Genomic DNA, 16043 nt, shown 5'->3' on the forward strand with positions numbered 1-16043 from the left:
GGGTTTGAGAGAGTTGTTTGCCAGGAGAGAGTGGAGAAGGAGGGAGGTGGAGTTCGGATTAGTATTGAGTAAAACCATATGCTTATGTGCCTTAAGAAGAAATCTTGTTAATCTTGTTAGCTTTGTTATCTGTAATAAATACTTAATTTGGTTTACCAAAGGCCTGATCCTTGGCTGGGGTTTCACAGACCAGAAGGGAGGGTAAGGTAATGACCAAGGCTGAAGGGGAACTGTAACAAATGGTGGCAGCGGTGAAGAGAATAACAATACCAGTATTCAGAGTCTCTGGGAATACTAGTATTGGGACGTTACTGGTGGTTGCCTAGCAGGGGGATCTGTTGAGATCTGTGCTAGAGCGGGGAGAGAAACCATAAGAGAGTGCGGTCCGGACTGGTGGAGTCCCTGGTGGTGCCTAGAGACAGGCAGTAACCACGAGCAGGTAGGAACCTGACAGGGAGAGCCAGGGAAGGACGCATCACAGCTGGCCCCTTAATTCTGTAGATTGTGTTTGCAGTTGAGAATCTTCTTTCTGGAAAATGATCTAGCCTTAGGGTTGGAGTCTTTATCTTGTCCTAGTTGAGCTTGGGTAATGGAATATAGTACTACAGAACAATCCTTTGCATGTCTACTGAGAAATAAATTTCAATGATTTCAGTTGTACTTACTCCCAGGTAAGGTTGCATCAGATTGCAACTTTAATAAAATATTATCTGTAGATAGTTTATAGTACTGCTCTCTGCAGCTTACCATTACTTGTCTCTGCTCAAATGTCCATTCTGGCACTGATGAAAATGTAGCTTTTGCAATTAAAATACTTACATGTCCCTGTACCCTTGTTTTCCAACTATGGTGTCTGTTATTTGATAAACTTCCATTATTTTTATAGATCTTTTGCATCCATAGGCACAGTCTGTTTTTAAAATGAATACTGTAAGATTTGAGCAGGAAAAACCTAGGTTAATCAGACATGTGAACCGGTGAGGAAGTTTGAAAGATTGCCATATGTTAACTTCTCTGCATTTCTGTTCGCTCAATTTTTGATCCTTTATAGCAGGGAGCGCAGTCCACTCTCCAAAGAATCAACATCTACTACATTCCACTGCGGACACATACTGGTAAAGAAAATAGCGGAGATCACGCTCTGTATTTTGGATAGAATGCCAGTCAAGTATAAAGTGTCAAAGTAAAGCATGCTTGCAGTTATTTGAAAAGGTGATAGAAAAAGAATGGAGCAAATTATAGGAAATCCGTATTTTCTTGGAAGACTGTTGTGTGAATAAATTCCTTGCTGTGTAATTTAAACTCTTAAAATAAGCAGCATTTTGAGTTGTCATCCAGTTTCGAAAGTTTCTAGCGCTAACGGTAATCTTGTGAAGACACTACACATGATTGAAAACATAAGTTTAAAATTGAGGTCACTTAACTATAATAGAATGGTGTCCCATCATAACAAAATGCTAATGCATGCTAGCACATGAGTTGCTGTCTGTATTTTTCCTCAACTGTTTGAAATTCAGTTTGTAAAAAAGTTTTTTTGTTTGCGGTTACATTCAAATTTGGGTTCCTAATCCTCCTGATACTTTTGGCTGGGGATGGGGATTAGGATGTAATGTAGGCCCTTCTATGCTGGCAGAGAGGAGCACTGCCAATGCTGCAGCAGAATCTAACCTCTGCCCAAGCAGGTGGTAAACTACTGCTAGAAGTAGCCATTGGAAAGTTCTGAGAAGTGTAGAGCAAGTTTGCAGGGCTGGAGGCTTGGGACCCAAAGGCCCTTCAACTCTTTGCTATGCCAGCCCTAGAGTTGGCACAGCAAAAGTGGATGAAAAACCATCCCCACATTCTGCCTTGGCTGGTAGGAGCTGGCATGGCCTTGAATGTGGTGGGTGATTCTGCTGCTTCAGTTGGCCCTGGTGACAGGGTGGCCTTGTAAGAGACTGAGCTACAAATAGAGAAGCCTCTGCTTTGAATTTTGTCTCTGCCACGACTACAATATGTGACTTCAAGTCACTCCTCCTTGGCCTCAGTCCTCCTATCTACAATATAAGGGATAATGCTGACTTTCCTGTGGGCATTGATGTAACGGTTGCAGATATATAAATAATGTGAAAAGCTTGAAACGCTGAAAACTCTAAACAGATGTTAAATATTATTAAATTTAAAAAACTTACTGCATTTAATTCTTGTAAACCTTCTTCACTCAGTTCTTTTTTGTGTTTGTGCTTTCAATATCATAGCAATAAGCAAAGCATTTTAACCTTTGAAGGCAAACCATCCTTGTAATATCTACACTCCTTTGAATAAACAATTACAGAATATCCTTGTTTTGTGCGAAGGTGGACACTTAGATTTTGAATCTTTACTCTGCAGTTAGATTGTGTTCTGTTCAGTCGAAAGAACAGAACTTTAAAACTGGAAAACCCATAATGCATTGTAACTGCAATCAAAAACTCGTGCAACAATACCTCAAGCAGAAATTGACTGATGAACAGCTGTTTGTCTGGCTAGATGTGCTGAGTAAGAATTGCCTTCAGGGGATCAGACATGGAAGCTGATGTAATTGGATAGATAGTTTGGCTAAATTTAGACGTAATGATAAGCAGGATGGCTTATTGTTATGGGAAAGAGCCTAGATGAGCTTTGGGGTCATGCATTGCCCCTTCCTTCTTTCTTCTCTAGTGTAACTGTGAGGAAGAAATCAAAATCTTTTGCTTCTGATAATAACGAATTGCAGTTTAGTATTATGTCTCACCGTGTATATGGTTAGTCTTAGCTGTATGTGGTTTTCTGCAATGGGCCAACTTTACAACCTTGGTTTATGAAGGTAGCTTGTTTCAATAACCTATAGTTTTCTTTATTTATTTACTATATTTCTACACCATCTTTCATCCATCAGGGTCCCAGGGTGGTTTATGGTATTCACATTAAAACAACAATAAAAGTATAAAGCAATGATTAATCTAATTAATGTAACCATTCCATTAGAACAATTATTGTTCTGCGGGAAACAGAATATTTTCAATTTCAGCTGGTCTTGCCAAACATCTTGTTAAGATTAGCAACACCTAAGCTTGAAAGTGTTTAGGCCAAACTTCACTGAAAGTGTGGTCAAGCTAGTTAATTTAGATGGGAACAGAATGAATTAAAGACAAAGGGAGTTAGAATGCATATGGGGAGAGGAGGAGGAACCTGCTTTCTGCCCTCTATAGCAACCTGTGCTGGTCATCAAGGCCACATCCTTTGGTACTAGTGTCTTCTTGGCACCTGGAATTTTAGTATCCTTGGCTATAAGCAACTAATTGCAATTAAATCAAGGGTTTTCTATGTATGTGTTTAATCTAGCATAAACATTCTTTACTTCCAGGTGAGATTATTAGGCCAGGATGATTTGGGAACAACTGGGTGACATGTTGCATCAGTAAAAGCAAGCATGATTTTCATATAGGTTGCTTAATAAAGATAAAGGGGTAAAATAAAACAGAATGCCTGAACTCCGATATTCCCATAAGTAGTATTGTCAGTTGTGTGCAATGTAATTATAGTTCGTACACTTGCCAATTAAGCAGTTATACTATAGATGGAGGTGGGGAGGGTATTACATCTTCAGGAGATTGAAGGGGAGTACTGCAGAACACTAAATCAGATAAACTATATATATAACAATGTGTGTTGAACAAGTAGTTAAAACATCAAAAATTAGCACCGCACTGACATATTTGGCAATATTCCTGTTGAGCAAATTCTTCTGAGCATCTTGGAGCCTTACAGGAGAATGGTGGTTGACTTTAATCCTTCATCTTGGCTTTTAAAAAGAATGTTAATACACAGAATTTCTTTAATATAATGAATAAACAATGATTAGTCATGCCATTCCCATTTCTGAATAGCTTTTGAATGTGCCATCAGAATCTTGGATGATAATGCAGTTTATTTCCATGCTGAAATGCAAAACCTTTTTTTAAAGAACAGTACAACAGGATCCTTGACTACTACTGTTTTTGTAGGTAAGGCCAGAGGGGATAGGATGGCACCTGTAGTCCTGTTTGGATGTTCTTTTTAAAACTAACACAATTACAATTATGTGAGGGAGAGTGGGGGATTAGTCCCTGGCAAATCCTGCTGCCTGTCAGCACATCACCTTCCCAGAAGGGTGAACATCTGCAATATACTCACTTCGTGGTTTAGAACCCTCTGTATACTATTTGTGTATTAGGATTGTTTGTGTAGTATGCATTTGTGAAGTTTTCGTATGCTTTGCATAATTACAATTTTTTAAAAATAATCTCCAAGTAGAAAATTAGCACAGCAGATATGGAGTAGAACCTTTCATCACACTCTGTGTGTGTTTTGTTTGATTTTGTTCACTTTTTACTTGCAGAGGTTTTTACACATGAGCATTCAAAGACAATGCATTTAGTGTTGTGCATGAATATGTGAATCTATATAGAGAAAGGTGACTGAAGAGCATTGGACTTTCTTTGGAGATGACACCAAAGTTAGAGATAAACATAATAGTGTGTGATTGAATTCTTAGTCACACCATTATGCAGTTTTTTCCTGTGTAATATGAATAATGCAACATAATTCACATTCCCTGTCAAATTATTTGGCACGGGAAATATATCACAGGATGGTAGTCTATAGTGAGTGACTTCTGCTGTAATGAGTGGTGTAGGTGACTAATATTTGAGGGTTGTACTGTAATATAAAATATCCACTAGTAAGTGATGGTTGGTACAAGTATTTAGCTGTTTGAAACTGTATATAATTATATTTGAATCATGGATGACAGGCAAGTCTCTTCATCTTCAGACCTTTTCAGTGCTACTTCTGTGATAACCTTGTCATTGCCATCCATGTAGCCTTTCATCCTCATTTGTTGACAGCTCTTGAGCTTATCAAGTTTTTGTTTGTGCTTAGAAGTTGAGCTGCTCTGCTTAATTTCAGGATTATTTAATTGCAGTTGTTGTTGTTGTTATTAGTCCCATACAGGGCTGCTGCCTAAATATTTTATTCAGGAGCTTGAGAATTGGAAATATTTTCCTGCCTCTGTCCTTGGATGCTTTGGCAGGCTGTTGCATAAAAAGTTCAATACCTGCCCTTCCTGTCAGATTTCTTGGCCTCAACAGCAAAAGGGAAAGGGCAGCTAGGTGACACCTTTAGGCACCTTTGGGGGTGATTGGCGGTCCAGGGGCCTGCAGCTCAGGGCTATACGGCCCGGGGGCAGAACACGGGCCGCCTTTGGGGCCAATGTGCCTCATCCACTTGGAGTTTCAGGGCTCCGGGGGGCGGTGATGCGGGTTGGACACCCTACACATCTTCAGGGTGTGGCCCGAGCTGGGGTCTGGCACAGGGCAGCCCTGGGCTCAGGCAAGGGTTTGGTTGCCCTATGGCTGCAAGCAGGCTTTGCCTGGATCATCAGAATGCTCCTGCACTTGATTTCCCCTCCGCAGGTTCATTATTCTAATTGATTCCGTTTAATAAAGTGGCCCATTATTTAACCCAATGAATGGTGTTTGTGTCTTATTTTGGCAATAGGCCGCAAAGTTCAATACCTGCCCTTCCTATCAGATTTCTTGGCCACAACAGCATCTTTAACTGCTTCACATTTTATCCACCTTTTGTCTCCAGATTTCAGAGACCCTGTAATCCTTGCAGACTAAATAAATATAGCAGCGTTTTTAATACCAAGCTGTTACCTTAAGTGCTGCATTTTGGTGCTTTGTCAAAGAAGGGAGCACCTTACTCCTTTTGATTCTGGTACCGGTCTTCTGGTATGATTCTTTTTCTCTGCTATTCAGTAGCATAGTCAATATGCTTTATGTAAATTGATTACTGCAGGTTTTTCCTCAAGTCCCGCAGGTTTGATCGTTCAAGGAAACTGACTGTTGAGCCAATTCTCCTGTAATTTTTGTTTGTAATCCCTGCTTCATGCTTTTTGCATTGATGCTGGCCATCTACAGTGCATTTTTGTTGCCACTTTACAAAGTATGAGGTAATATAGCCAGGAACATCAATATCTTGTTTGGTTTCATTTATCTGTGGCATTTACCTTCCTCATCCCAGACCTCAGTAAAAGGCAATTACTTGTATTCTGCAGTACGGCACTAAGCTTTTCACCTGTGTTTGGCTTTAGTGTGATATATAGCAAGCAAGACTTGTATTGCAGTGCCTCTGCAACATCTCGGAGTTGAGGGGGAAGACAAGCAAATGAAATGAATGTGATGATAATGAGTGCCAGAGAAAAAAAATAAGCAGTGTATTTCCCGAAAAGGGTAAAACTTGCACTGACATCAGCCACCCTGCATCAGTGTGTTTTGCAGAACTTTTCCTGGCCATCAGATCCTATTAATAACAGATTCAGTCCTGGCTCTGTTTTGCAGCTGGTTGCTAGCAGCAAGTTTGTGGGAGTCAGTGTGGTACAGCCATTTAGTATCATGGATTCAGTAGGCCTGATTCTTTGTTGCCCTAAGCTGTGTGCAGTCAGTGTACTGTGCAAACTACACATACAATACACTCTGCTGAGAAAATGGCATCAAGTGCTGCATGGTGTGCCTTCAGTTGCTTGAGCAGGGCATGAAAAATCCCAGGTATCTATTACTTAGGACTCTTAAACATTAGTTGCTGGAATGTAGGAATTTTGAAATATATTTCTAGACATCCTTTTAAGTCCCAACAAAGAATGTTAGGTTTTCTTCACAAATTTTTTCATTGTGTTGATAGCTGGTTGCTGCATTCCAGTGTGTGTGATCTTCTACACATTGAGTTGAAGCTCTCAGAACATTGGGTGATGTTTGTTGGAATTATGGTAGGGATTGATGCACTGCAGGGAAAGGAGGTGGAACTGTGGGGGAGGGCAAGGACATACAGCTATAAATAAAGTTCATGGCATAAACAAAGAGGAAATTCTGCAGGCAGATTCTCTTCATCAAATAGCTTATGACTTACTGAAAAACACTGCTGTATCTGTCTTATAAACAGAAAATTTAGTACTTCAGCAAGGTTAAAATTGGCTGTTTTCCTTTCCCTTCATACAGAGGGCTCCTTCTGGGAGGAAGAGCAGGATATAAATTTAATAAATAAATAAATAATTTAAAATAGACAAAGTATTTGTCTTCTAAAACCTGAATGATGAGTGCAAGTATCACAGAACTAGGTTGGAAGGCTTTTTGGAGGTTGTTGTTGTGGCTTTCTCATTGCAAGGCAAGTCTGGAACAGTACGTGGGAAATTGGACATGGTATTTAGGCATTTCATGATGTATCCTGGGATTGCTGGTATTCAGTTTGCATCTTTTACCCATGTTAGGGAGTTTCAGATTTGAGACTAAGATGAGTGGGTCTTGCTTGCATTTAAGCATGTGGACTATGCTCAAGTCATAGCCTCCAGAGCAAAGAATTTAATTTTGTTCTTTTGATTTGCATTATTACCTGTATTGTTTTGTCCTTTTATATTACAGCCTTCTACAGCTGGAGAGCAGCAGGCTGAGATTTAACAACATCTGGAGGGCACCAGGTTGGGGAAGGCTGATCTAAAATACATTGTTGACAATTTTTGCTATGACAAATAAACAAAGGTACTACACCAGTTCAAAAAGATTTTTATACGAATGTTATAATTACAGTGAGGTACTTGATTTGATTTGTTATCTGGAATATTTGTCCAAAAGCATGGATGGAAATGAATGTGTTGTGTTAGATGATTACTATGGGCTGCCAAAGGTTTTATTTATACATTTTTAAACTCACAGTGCATGTTTTAAACAATTCCCTCAATGACCTGTGTAGCAGTACAATTTATGGCCTTTCAGAAAAGGTATTTAAGTAAATAGACAATTCTAGTATTCCAAGGAGAAATAAGAGATGAGGAAGGTCTGTTCTACTTTCTGGACCATAAAAGGATAATAAAACACTTAGATTGTACGTTGCATGGGAAGAGACCATGGCCCAATATATTTCCTATTAATCATCACGTTTCCTATTAGTATTAACTGGAGAGTGTGTGCACATTGATTTGGCTTAAGGGCAGACCCAGAGGGGAGATTAACTTGTGGGGGTGCAGACCCTCAGGAAGACCTCAGGATTCCCTGGCCCCTAGCTGCTTATCACCCATTCACCTTTGTTTGAAAAGTCCAAAGTGTGAGGTAGCTGAAAACAATATTTAGCCAACAAGACTCCCTGTAAAAGGAAATGGGCTGAAGAGAGGCTAGGGTACCCAGAAGTGGGCCAGTTCACCCCTTCCCTTCAGTCCTGAATTATCAAAGCCACTCGTAGTTAACCATATTGTAGGTGCTCTAGACTTTGTGGGTGATGCAACTTGCTACATAAGCCCCAAACAAGCTCCTCTGATGACATTGGAGCCAGAGGGGAGATGGAACAAGCCCACTTCCAGCCCTTCAGTCCCATCCCAACCCTCACCTGTGGTCCCTGAACACCTGCACTCTTTGCTGCAGCCTTAATTAAGTGTAGGCAGGCTCATTCTAGTTGCATGAAAAAAGTGTCACGGACAGAAGCAAGCATGCACGCACACAAACATTCCTCCTCAGTGGGACTCCATTGAGCCTGCTGGCGCAGTAGCCTGCGCATCCGAGGTGCGGGTGGTGGGGACACTTAGCAAAGACCTCCTCCTACTCAGGAGGGGTGCGTGGTGGCGATGGTGTGGTGAGAGGAAGGCGGTGAAGGGAAGCTGAAGGGCAGCGCCTCGGTTGTAATTGGAGTTACGGGATGCAGCTGTCACTGTCAGCAGCACTGAAGCCTTCGGCCTCAACCCCTTCTGAAGGTAACTCACTGGGGCCCTTCCCCAAGTCCCATTCCATCTCCTCCTCTTCCTCATCGCTCCAAGACCATTTCATGGGAGTCATGACATCAAGGTTTTTTATACCCAATGGGTAAGAAGGTCATGTTGGGAGGAGAAAACATTGGTCCCTTTCCTCAGCTTCACCTGTTTTGAGTTCTCTGTGAGCCACAGCTTGTATAATATAATGAAGATGCAATGTTTGTGTCAGTCTCACTTTCAAAGTTTGGATACACATGCAGAAGGTTCACCCAACAAATTCAGATAATTTGGACGGTTGCATGCAGAAGGTCTAAGGCTCAATCTCCAGGTAGGAGTGGGAATGTTTCCTGTATGAAACCTGGAGAGCCGTTGCCAATCAGTGTAGGACAATACTCAGATAGATGGACTAGTTTTCTGATTTGGTGTAAGGCAGTTTCCTATGTTCCCTTGTGTAACATTTCAGAGACTTATTATAAAATTGAAATAAATAAATTCAAACTATTTCTGTCCCACCTCTCTACCCTACAATGGGTCACTCTGGGTGGCTCACAATCCAATTGTACACAGTAAATAAAAAACACAATAAAACATTAAAATAGACAAAATACATAGAATACAGTTGACAATTCAAGGGGAGTAATATTAAAAGGGGACTAGAGGTAAAATTTGAAAGAGGAAAAACATAGAATAAGTTTCAGGCTATACTTTCAGTTGCTGTCAAAGGTTCTCCAGAACAAAATGGTTTTCAGAAGTCTCCTAAATGCCATCAGGGAGGGAACACCTTGGGCTTCTTGGGGTAGGTATTCCAAAGGCTGGGGGCCATAATTAAAAAGGGCCATGGCTGAAAAGGGGTGGTATCCAACTAATGCTTTCTGTGAGTGCAAGGATTTTTGCTTGCACAACAGGACTTTCTCCTTCTGTTCTACCCTCATGCATGCCCTTCCCAAATCTGCTCTGGAGCATTAGATGGAACTCCCTAGAACGGACTTAGAGGGCATTCAGGGGGAGGAGGGGGGGAAATCCTGTTGCACAAGGAGAAATTTTTATGCTGATGGGATGTCTTCCTTAGCGCTATTTTGGATACCACTCAAGGTTCTTGCAAGCAAGGCTAGGAAACGCTACAGATGTCTGTGTGTGATACAGGTTCGGTACTACAGTTCTGTGGAGGTGAACATAGATTATTGTGTTACAAAAGACCAGTGTGCATTTATTACAGCAAAGAGACAAAAGATAGCACTTTTAAACTGTTCCAGTGCATCTGCCAAATTTATCTTGATTTTACAATTAACAAAGTTGAAGACATTATGACTTTATAGAAGCTAGCATAGCATGAGAATAAATGAGATCACTTAAGAGCCCCCTCCCTTCCCCTGCATTGAGCCAAATCAAGAACTTTTGAGTTGCATAAAAGAAAAACAAATTCCTGGCACAAAGAAGCCAGGTTTATTCTTCTTGTGCAAGCTAACAACCAGTCAACCCCCACTTTGAACAGTGATTAGACAGATTATGTGCTCTTTCCAACTACAGTGTGTTGGTATTGTCAGTAGCTATTGTAATCAAAGCAGCAAAAAAGCTATATTATAGAGCAGTGTTTCCCATACTTTCAACATGCGCGTACCCCTTTTGAGACATTGATTTTACCGGCGTACCCAACTTTCACAAAAATAATTGAGAGAGGGGTAAGGTATTATAACACATTTGTAATTCCTATAATTTTATATGAAATGTTTGTAAAAAAATAAATGTAAAGTAAGTAATAAACATTTTAATAATAGAAATAATATTTATATAACAAAAATATATATTCAAATTTGGATGAATGTATTGAAACCTTCAGCAAACCTGTCAAACAACGGGCTATTGTTGATTGTTACTTCCCATATTAATAATGTGGGAGGAAAAGGGGGGAAAAACACACTAGAAAATAAACCTTTTCCCAAGAATGTGGAACATTAATGTGTCTTCTCTAGAAGGCATAAGCAAAAGATACTGTTGCTAAGAATGAAATGAAAGAATAAAGATAAAAATGGAAACATAGATGCTGTGTGGCAGAAGAAAAGAGGATGAAGAACCTAAAGAGGGCTGCTGTATAAAACCAAGAGTCAATCTAGTCCAGCCTCCTCTTTCCGACAGGGACCAGCTAGATGCTTCTTGGGAGATCACAAGAAGAACTTGAGCAATAGGCTTCTCCCGCTGTTCCCATAAACAGGTATTCAAAAGTAAAGTTTGTGTCAATGTGGAGGGAGCATATAGCTGCTATGACTAGCAGCCATTGATAAATTGTAGATTAAGAAAAAACCCTAAGGAGGATTTGTTTCAGAACAATCATGTTTCATTATGTTGCATTTGAATCTGCTTTGCTTGATATATTTAAACAGGTAACAAGAAGCATTGGAAAAACTGAATAATAAATTGAAAAGTATGTTTTCTTCATTTTTAAAGAATTATTGCTAAAATATGTTGGCAACTTTAATAACTTAAAAATAAAAATTCTAAAGTGTTAAAGTTTAAAATAAAGTAAAAGTAAGATAAATATTATATAATAGAAGTTGAAAAGCACTGTTTACAACCAAATGAATGATTTATTTAATCTATAGTAAAATTATTGTGGGATCTGACAAAACAAAAAGTCACAATTTCAAGCTTGAAAATTTTGCTGAAAGTTTACACTTGTGTTGATATTCACAGTTCTTTTCAGATTGAGATATTGTTCTGTTTAGACTACACTGCACTTTTGAGTTGTAACACAGTTTTCCCATTCTATGTAGTGTAGAATCCCTATAAGGAGGCTGCCTTTAAGGCAGATGCTTTGGTATTGTGCTGCTGCACCCAATTTGTTTGAGGATGATTATTGTTGGATACAAATGGTTCTTTTTTCAAAGAGTGACCGTAGTTGGCTGCCTGAGTGTAAAAAGCCCCAAACCAAACCAACAGCATTACATTGCCTAATGGAACTTCAGAGCTCAAAAGAAATCTTTAGAAGCTATTTTGTTCTTTGGAAGGGTTTGCTGTAATGGTTTTTCTTTTAAAATAGAATAAAATAGATTGCCATACATTGTTAAATTAATGAAAAGTTTGTTTGAAGCTTGCTTGGGTTAAGGTTTTTGAAAAAAAGTTTACAGTTGTATTCAATGTAGAGCTATGCGAAAGTTCTGTAAGCGCAAGGATTGTGCTTGGACAATTGGATGTTCTCTTCCTCTTTTCCCTTGCATGCCCCCTATCTGTTCTAGGGGTTCCCCCAACCTTCTGGAACAAGTTTTTAGGGGGAGGTTTGGCATGTGTATGGTGGGGAGGGGAGAAGGGAAGGCCTATTGTGGCAGAGATCCTTATCAACACATTAGTTGAACACTGCCCTCAGTTTTGGGTGGTAATTGTACATCTTTAGCTACAGCCCTTTCCCCCCTAAATATGCTGTACTACTTTATTCTGCAGTAGCCCTCTTGTCCTATAATTTAAAGGCCAAAAGAGGGTTTTATTCTTTTGGTTAAAGAAATACATAATATATATATATATATATAATTGTGTTTGCAACTTAGTTACATCACAAGAGGGTGGTTCAGATTATCCTTCCCCCAACATACTGAAAGAACATGTGAAGGGAATGGTCCTCGCCTCCTCTGTCCATCCCTTTGGGTAGTGTGTGATGTATGCACATAGAGCTTCTCCACAAACCGGCATCCCTGATTGGGTCAGGGTCCACTGCATGTGGAGGACAATACTTTCTCTGTGTGTGATCTGAAGTCCATATTACATATATATGACATGATTATTATGTCTTATAAACAGCCCAAAATATATATTGAAGGTTGTGCAGTGTGATTCTCAGGCTGTGCACTGCATGATACCTTAATGTCTGTGCACATCCATTTAAGTGCGCTGGAGACAAGATGCTTCTGTTCCCCACTTGGGAATATAACTCATGGATAGCCTGGAGGTGGGACCTAAATCCTGAATAACAAAGTCTACAGTAGGGGTAGCCAACGTGGTCCCCTCCAGTTGCTGTTAGACTACAACCACTGTCACCCCTCTGGGCTAGGATATGGTTGAGGAGTTTAGCAACATCTGGAGGGCATCATGTTAGCTGTCCCTCTTCTACAGTAACGTGAACTAACAAGATGTCCCCAAATGGCAAAATAGTGGCAGTGGTTTATGAGAAAATGGCGACTGTCTCGGATAAATAAGGACAGTCGGAACATGTATTTTCTGTTTAGTCCTGCCAGATTACAGCTGTTCTTTAGCTAATGAATCAAGTGGCTGTTTATGTGGACTTCTTGTTGTTCTCTGATGGCACTTTGGTGGTCTTATTACTGTTCTATTCTTTCAGTAGATGTCACTATCTATAGTTTGTCTCAATGCTGCGATCCACAGTGCTGTTTTCTATTGCTAGATGCTTTTATTTTGCCTATATGAGTAGAAGATACTATGTTATATGATGTTCTGAACATAGCAATGAGACAAAACATTCATTCATGTGATTCAACCAGAGATGATGCACGTATAAAAACCAAACCCAGATATATCTGCTCTTAACCCCCAGGTATGCAACCTCAGGAAAAAAACCCATTCTTAAATATTTGCATAAACTGTATGATGGCACAGTGTGAGTGTTTAGATATTTGAAAATTCCCCAGTAAAGGAGCTGGCATTTTCATGAAATGATAACCTGAAAAGGCCCAGAAATGGCAGGCTATAGTGAATGCACCAGGGGAGCAGGAGACACCCTGTTCCACTCACAGTGCTTCAATCAGAGTGGCTGACAGTTAAACCACTCTGGCTACTGGCGCTCTGTGAGGGAAATAGTTTTCTCTCGGCACCCTTCACAAACTACACTTCCCAGGATTCTTTGGGGGAAGCCATGACTGTCTCAAGTGAAATAAAGGTCTGGTGTGGGTGTGGCCCCCTGATTAGCCAAGCCCAGCAGCTGTGAGTCTGACGTTTAGAAAACTAACGGTTGAGCATGCCCGAGATTATAATTCAGTTCAATGCTAAATTTCTTAAATTAATTAAAAATCAGCCAGACATCTTTTAAACTTTTAAACTGCAGAAGATGAAGGTCAGAGTATGGGGCAAGGTCAGTAATAGAATTACAGGTACTCTGTGAACATGGCTGAATTTTAATGAATTTCAACAGATTATACGAATTCTGACAGAAAAAGTCCAAGAGGGGTCTGGTTTCTCTCTTTCTTTTTTTTACACTTTGAACTCTCTTTACCCTTTGGGCTGCTGTTGGGAGGAATGGCGGGATATAAATCAAATAATAAATAACTCTATATTCTCTCTGACTTTTTTGTGTATCACCATGAACATTGAGAGGGTGGTTAAGCAAGCATTTCTGAGTTCAGGACTGTAAGTTTTGTAAAGTATTGTTTTGAAATGAGCTTATGGGAAGCAGCAGAATGGCACTGGGGGGTATTTTCAGTTTAACATTGCGGAATGTGAAAAATCCATGCTCTCTTGTGGCTGTATAATAATAATAATACGAAAGTATACATCACCATACCACAATTGGCAGAAATCAATAAAATGGCAGAATACAAAATCGCAATCAGTAGTGAAGTACAGCTCCAAGGGAAGACTGTTACTCACTAATAGCACATTCCTGTGCATGTCTCCTGTGTTCAATGGAGTTCACACCTAAGTAAATTATATAGGATTTTAGCCTAAACATATGCATACAGAGGGCCAGGAAAGCTTTCTGAATTCAAAAGCTTTGGTGCCACCTGTTGGGCATCCATGGGCAGAAGAACATTGAAAGGTCTAGCATTCATGGCCCCGGTCTCCCTCTTGCAGTAGACTGAAAAAAATCACAACCCCAGAACAGTTTGGCAACTTAAAATTTTTTGGGGACAGGCAGTTGCATCACTCCACGCTTTCATTGTGAGGGCCCCTTCCCAGTCCCTGGGGAGGCGGCTAGGCTGAGGCCTCACCCCTCATCCTTTAGCCTTCTAGCCCATCAAGATCTTTGGCAGCCCCTTCTCCCTCTCAGGCTGAATATCTTCCTCGGCTCCAATCAGGCCTTCTCTTACATGGGCCTCTGAGGGCTCCCTACTATTAGCTAGGTCTCTCCCCAGCTGTTCCTCAGTTGGCTTGTCTCCCAGTACTTCTTCGCCAGCCAGTTCTGTTGACTGGGGACCTGATCCTGCATCCACATAGGACTGAAGCCGGGCAGGGGGCAGTTGGATGATCCCTGGTGGTCTTTCACACTGCTGCTGAAAATGGCCTACTCGCTGTGTTTCGATAGGTGGTGGCACAGGCCTTATCTGAAGTTCTCGATGTGTGAACGGTTTCATATAGGAGAAGATGGCCCTGGAGATGTCCTGGAAACATGCCATCTAAGACTTTAATTCGAGATGCCAGTTTAAACTTTGAAATAATGGTACTGATGTAATATGATCTTCAAGAAACCTGTCAAAACTCTGGCTACTTCATTCTGCATCACTGATAGTTTCTGAATATTTTCTTAGGGCAGCCCCACTTTGAGCTTCATGCAGTATCTAATCTGGATAAGCAGAAGGCATGTGTGACAGTGACCAATTCAATCTCCAGGAAATGGCTCAACAGCCTAAGGCCCCATCTGCACTATACATTTAGAGCAGTATCATGCTACTTTAAACAGTCACGGCTTCCTCAAAAGCATCTGGAAAACGTAGTTTGTTAAGAGTGCTGAGAGTTGTTAAGAGGCTCCTATTCCCCTCACAGAGCTACAGTTCCCAGAGTTATTCAACAGTCAGTCCCTTTTCCTAGGGAACTCTGGCTATTGTAGCTCTCTGAGGGGAATGGGGTCTCCTAACAACTCTCAGCACACTTAAACTATATTTTCTAGGATTTTGGGGGGAAGCTATGACTGATTGGAGTGGAATAATATTGCTTTAAATGTACAGTGCAGATGGGGCCTAAGTTGGCCAAAGGTGCTCTTGGCCACAGCTGACATCAGTCTTCAGCAGTATTCCCAAGCTGAGAACCTAATGGTCAATCCACATCCAAAACAGGTAGAACAGCAATCTCTGAATCAGTCATTCCTCTAGTTAACTTCATCTACATCAGGGTTCGCCAGCCTTTTTGGACCAGAGGGCACATTTCAAATTTTGAGAGAGTGCTGGGGGCACCAGTTACAAAATGAATACCATGGTGGCATGGCATAACACAAAATCAGAGAGTAGTCAAGTTGAAGCTTTCCCCCGTAATTGTATTTCCATAGTAGAAAAGGCTTGACATGTTGAATTCCTGCTTGTTAAAGGGACAAGAACCTTGTGTTTCCCCAATGCCAGCGGTA

General features: G+C 40.6%; 1 protein-coding gene across 3 annotated transcripts in view; it reads left to right on the forward strand.

Moving 5' to 3' along the window:
• Positions 1 to 16043, forward strand: part of CTBP2 (C-terminal binding protein 2) — a 303109-nt gene that overhangs the window by 13370 nt on the left and 273696 nt on the right. The window contains exon 2 of one of the 3 annotated variants that reach the window (XM_061635711.1): positions 7455 to 7571. The exons of 1 other annotated variant lie outside the window; for it this stretch is intronic. The gene's annotated coding sequence lies outside the window, so the exon portion shown is untranslated. Of the gene's footprint in view, positions 1 to 7454; positions 7572 to 9079; positions 9099 to 16043 lie in introns of those variants that run through there. One more of the 3 variants, XM_061635712.1, reaches the window with a different exon arrangement.

Source organism: Rhineura floridana, chromosome 7 (genome assembly GCF_030035675.1).
Source record: "Rhineura floridana isolate rRhiFlo1 chromosome 7, rRhiFlo1.hap2, whole genome shotgun sequence".
In the NCBI taxonomy this organism is placed as follows: Eukaryota; Metazoa; Chordata; class Lepidosauria; order Squamata; family Rhineuridae; genus Rhineura; species Rhineura floridana.